Below are 4,865 nucleotides of genomic sequence, written 5' to 3'. Positions count from 1 at the left end.
ATATATATATATAAATATTCATGCCAAATTGTTGGTAAGGGCTTAAATGTTTCTGCCTTGTGACGGGTTATTTGATTTTGATCCAGTAAACTGGGCGAATAAACAGTTACTTGTGCTTGGATCGTTCGTACTTCAGGATGGGATTGTCATCGCGATCAGGACGATTCTTTTTTTTTTTAGTTCTAATATCGTGGCTGGGTATCTATCATTATTCTTATTCTTGTGCTTGGATCGATCATGCAATCGCACCTTTATCGAGATAAAATCATGTATGCAATAGAGCTGTGTATCTATCATTATTCTTTTGTTGGTCTCATAGTGCACAAGATGAAACCAAATAAAACTTAGAGCAACATGTTCAATCCTATGAATTTCTTGCACTCCCAGTTCCATCTCCAACAACTCTGGACTTCCCAGAGACATGGTAGAAATCAGGAGAAATATCTACTTAACTCTGACAATGTGACAAAGCCGATTTATTACATCATTGGTTCAAGCTATAAAACCTTGAGATTTTAAAAAGCACAGAAAGATTTCCGGGAGTACGATTACATCTCTCTGAACAGACATGCGACCGGTCGAGAAAACAGTGATGAATTTACCCAGTATGATGCCACTGGCTTATTTACAAAAAGCAGAAATGAAATTTTATCAATCCAGAGAGGATCTTTTCTTGGTGTAAGGGTAGTACTCCTTTCCAGTGTCAATTCTTGTGGTCTGACCTCCCGCATCAATAACAGCAGAAGTGACTGCCAATGCTATTCCAGCAGAAATGGCTGTTTTAATGCTCCTTCCTGTAAAATGGGCAGAGCATGTTAACCGACAATAATGCCTGTCGATGACAACAATCTTTTTGCCAACACAGTAACATAATTTAAGAACTAAAAATCCTGATCCAATCACCCAGGATGGGGACCTCATCTCCACACTCTATAAGCTGAATGAATAGCCATCAACCAGAAAAATTGACAAAAAAACTCAATGAAGATAACAAGCATATTGGGGCCAGTGTCAATCAAGCTCGAATCTGGCCCTGCATAAGATATGTTAAGCTTAAGAGAAATGATTTATGCAGTCGGGAAACGCAGTCGGCGTGCAGTCGGCTGTAAAAAAAAAATTAATACAGGACCTACATGAAAAAAAAAAATTATTTTTATAACTTTTTATAATTCATGCAGGTCCCCTTGAATATAAAATAATTTTTTTATAATTTTTTTTTATTCATTCCGTACAGCCGACTGCACGCCGACTGCGTTTCCCGACTGCGTGTAGCAAAGCCCTAAGCTTAAACGTGTACCCGTAATTGTCTTGAGAAGCATAACTTTAAATTGAAGGCTGAAAGAAGGTACGGGTTTTCTTTTAGTCTGACACGATAAAGGAGTACTTTGAATTCACTCATATGAATATTATATTTATCATGCATCTAAACGATCTAGCTAGATAAAAAATGTTTAGAGTTTAGATAGACGTCACTACAATCCAAGTGCAAAACCAACTAAGCAGCATAAAAGCATCCCACATTCCTGCACTCACACTACAAACCCAAGCACAGCACAGCACTAGATGACTCAATAAGTGATAATGTGATGTCTCCAATTTTCACGTTAGGACACGTGGAAAATTGAAACGTCGGGATGATGACAATACGGTTCACCATTCTATCGCTAAGTGTCAAGTGTATGTACATGCAACAAGTGTACAATAAAAATATGCAGCGGATAATAAAAATCTTATAACTAAGTACCATAATTTTTTTATTTAATACAAACCCGTTTAAAACATATATAATAAAATATTAGTCTCAAATATTGTTTCAAACTAAAATACAAGCCATAAAAACTGATAGAGAATATTTTTAAACATCAAAGACTTTAAGTCAAAACTCTGGCGGAGCTGCCTCTTCGAGTTCAGCCTCCTCCTCCTCCTCAACATTTGCATCAAAATCTACGGTATCAAAATAGTACCGCAGGTAAGTAATAATCCAAACGTCACAAGATAAAAACATATTAAACTCAACAATATGCATGAAAGAATGCCAAATGTACATATACCATAAATCCACAGTTTTCCACGTACGCCAAAAATCCCATTTGGCCCCAAAAATATATTACCTTCCAACTCACACCAAAAGTCTCATTTGGCTCAAATCCAACTCAATTCAATATCCAATTAATCTGAATGCACCATGACCTCCCATAGGGGTCATCCGCACACCCTGGCTCCCATCGTCACACCACGGGTAACGATCATGCGTGTGACTTCGTAACGAGCGATGCCCAGTTCCGCGCCCCGTGCGTACGTAGCCAAGCATCCTCTGGCCCCCGCCAGCAAAGGGGCCACGGAGTCGGTACGAGAGCGTTACCATCCCGCCCGCTCCCGTTGTCGCCCAGCAACAACTCAGGGGACGTCACTCAATATATTACGCTCCCGAGTGACCAGAAGAGCTCCATCGAGATAATACTCCAATTCGGCTTGGGGTCGTGATACACACGTACCCGAAAATCCATTTACACAAATAAAATCAGTTTTTCTCAATTTAACACATGCACATGTATGCACCATGCAATGCACACCTCAAGACACAAATTATCCAATAAAACATGACATCAATAATAACCAAACAACTCCGTCCTCAAATTCATCCGACCCCCGACTCCTCAGATTCAGTCCGGAATAACCAACCAGTCAATGAATTTATTGTAAAAGCAATAATATATTTAAATCTAAAATAGTGTTTGGAAAATACTTACAGCGCTATATGATAATTTTCAAAGGATCAAGGAGCTGCAAACGGCGGAGAAAAAGCAACGTAACAGTGTAAAATACATTGTGGCCGTGGGTTGTATAATACCCACTTTCGAACGGAGACAAACCAAGACTTGAGATTGATAGGGAATGGCCTAGAGGTGTTTATGAAATTAATGGAAGTGAGAGTGGCCGTGGGTAGCGGTGGAAATGACGATAGAAGTGAAAAACGGCAAAAACAAAGATGAGCTCATGGAAGCTGCTTCGGCAACTGATCGGAGCTGGAAATGGGTGGTTTAGGACGGCAAAAGGTAAGTGATGAAGTGGTGAAAAGATGGTGGCCGGAGGTGGAACGCCGGCGGCGGAAAAGCACAAAAACCGTGCAGCTTGGAGGAGCTCGTGATGGCTAACGGTGGCTCGGATGGAGGTGAAATTTGGTGGGGAGGTGCGCCGGCCAGAGGGGAAGATTTCTGGGTGTGTGGTGTCGACCACGTCGCCGGCAAGCTGCTGTTCTGGGCGGTGGAACGAAAATGGGTAGAAATGGAGGAGAGAGAGAGTGTCGCGCACGGGAGAAGAACCGGAGAAGAAGGAAGAAAAAAAAAAGAAAGAAAAAGAGAAAGAGAAAGAAAAAGAAAAGAGAAAAAAAAAAAAAGAGAGAAAGAAAAAATAGGGAAAAGAAATGAGGTCCAATCCTCACATCTGGAGTTCAGAAACTGATCCGACGAAAACAATTTTAAAAGTTATAAAACGACCGAATTAATTTAAACACCACATCAAGCTAAAATATAATAAATAACTAGTAAAAACTAACAACTAAATTTTAAATCCAAAAACAAACTAAAATAAATTACATAGTAATTTAAAATCAAAACGATAATTAATATTAAGAAAACTCCACAAAACAAATATTACAACTAAATAAATCCAATTAAAATATAATAATTTAAAATAAAAGAACTAATATTTTAATTAAATTAAAATATTCCTTCATTAAAAATACACAAATAAAAAGGGGATGTCACATATAACTAGAGATCTTAACTTTTAATTGGGAATGAAAAAAAGAATCCTCAGCAGCCCCCAAAAAAATTGTAATTTCACATTAGCATCATCATCATTTAAATACAGGGACTGATAAATTTAGATTTCGTAAAGTGTAGTGATAAATTTGGATTTCGTAAAGTGTAGTCACTTTTTAATTTTTTTTGTTTGGAAGTACAATCACCTTTCCAAACTAACGTGAGCCATCACCAAACCAAACCAATTATCACATGTTAACACTCTCTACAAATAGAAATACTTGCCTTTGAAACCTAGAACAGTTGCCCCAGCAACAAAACCACCAACAGCTCCATTGATAAAGTCTCTTTTCATCCTTTTATTCTGCAAGAACTGCTCAACTCCAATGTAAACTCCCCCAATCGCAGCAAATGTCATCCCATAGTTACCCATCATCTTCAGGGTCCTTATTAGACCTGGAAGAGCAACATTTCGCTCGACACAAGGCACGTCATACCATGTGGCAGCAATGGTCCCAAAAATAGTTCCGGAAACAAAAATCAGTTGTTGCGCCCTTAATTGTCTTCATCAGGGGAGTATCCTCCTCCTCCAAATACCTAGGTTCTGCAGGGTCCAGATCCATGGTTCTCTTCCAACTACCTGAATTCTGACCAATTTTTCAAAGAAATACAACAATCAGAGCTTATACAACATTTGATTCCTCAGATACAATATTGACAGACAGAGCATTAGTAATGGCTAGTCATTGCCAAGTCTAAAATAGAACTCTAAATGTGGTGTTTTAACTATAATATGAATTTTTAACTAGACTAGTCTATATTGGACTAACTATTTTAAATTCTAAATAATAATATAATATTATATATTTTAATAATATTTGATAATTTTTTTCTAATATTTTACAAATACACTTCATATATTAATTAATAACTTTATTAAAAAGTAAAATTATTATTTTGGAAATATTTTTTCATAGAATATCCAAGTTTTTACAATAAATATATCCCTACTATATTAGAAAATTATAAAAAATAGCATACATTTTTACAATAGATATCTCCCGCTATATTAGAAAAAAAAAATAGAAATATCACTGCATG

The 4,865-nt window shown here is 37.2% G+C and overlaps 1 pseudogene; it reads right to left on the bottom strand.

The window, feature by feature from the left end:
- Window positions 1–330: 330 nt before the first annotated feature.
- On the bottom strand, window positions 331–4,408 carry LOC122275725 (annotated as a pseudogene).
- Window positions 4,409–4,865: the final 457 nt, after the last annotated feature.

The sequence above is a fragment of the Carya illinoinensis genome, chromosome 9 (genome assembly GCF_018687715.1).
Source record: "Carya illinoinensis cultivar Pawnee chromosome 9, C.illinoinensisPawnee_v1, whole genome shotgun sequence".
Lineage (NCBI taxonomy): Eukaryota > Viridiplantae > Streptophyta > Magnoliopsida > Fagales > Juglandaceae > Carya > Carya illinoinensis.
Note: the sequence above shows the minus strand (reverse complement) of the source record. Positions and strands in the feature narration are given on the sequence as shown.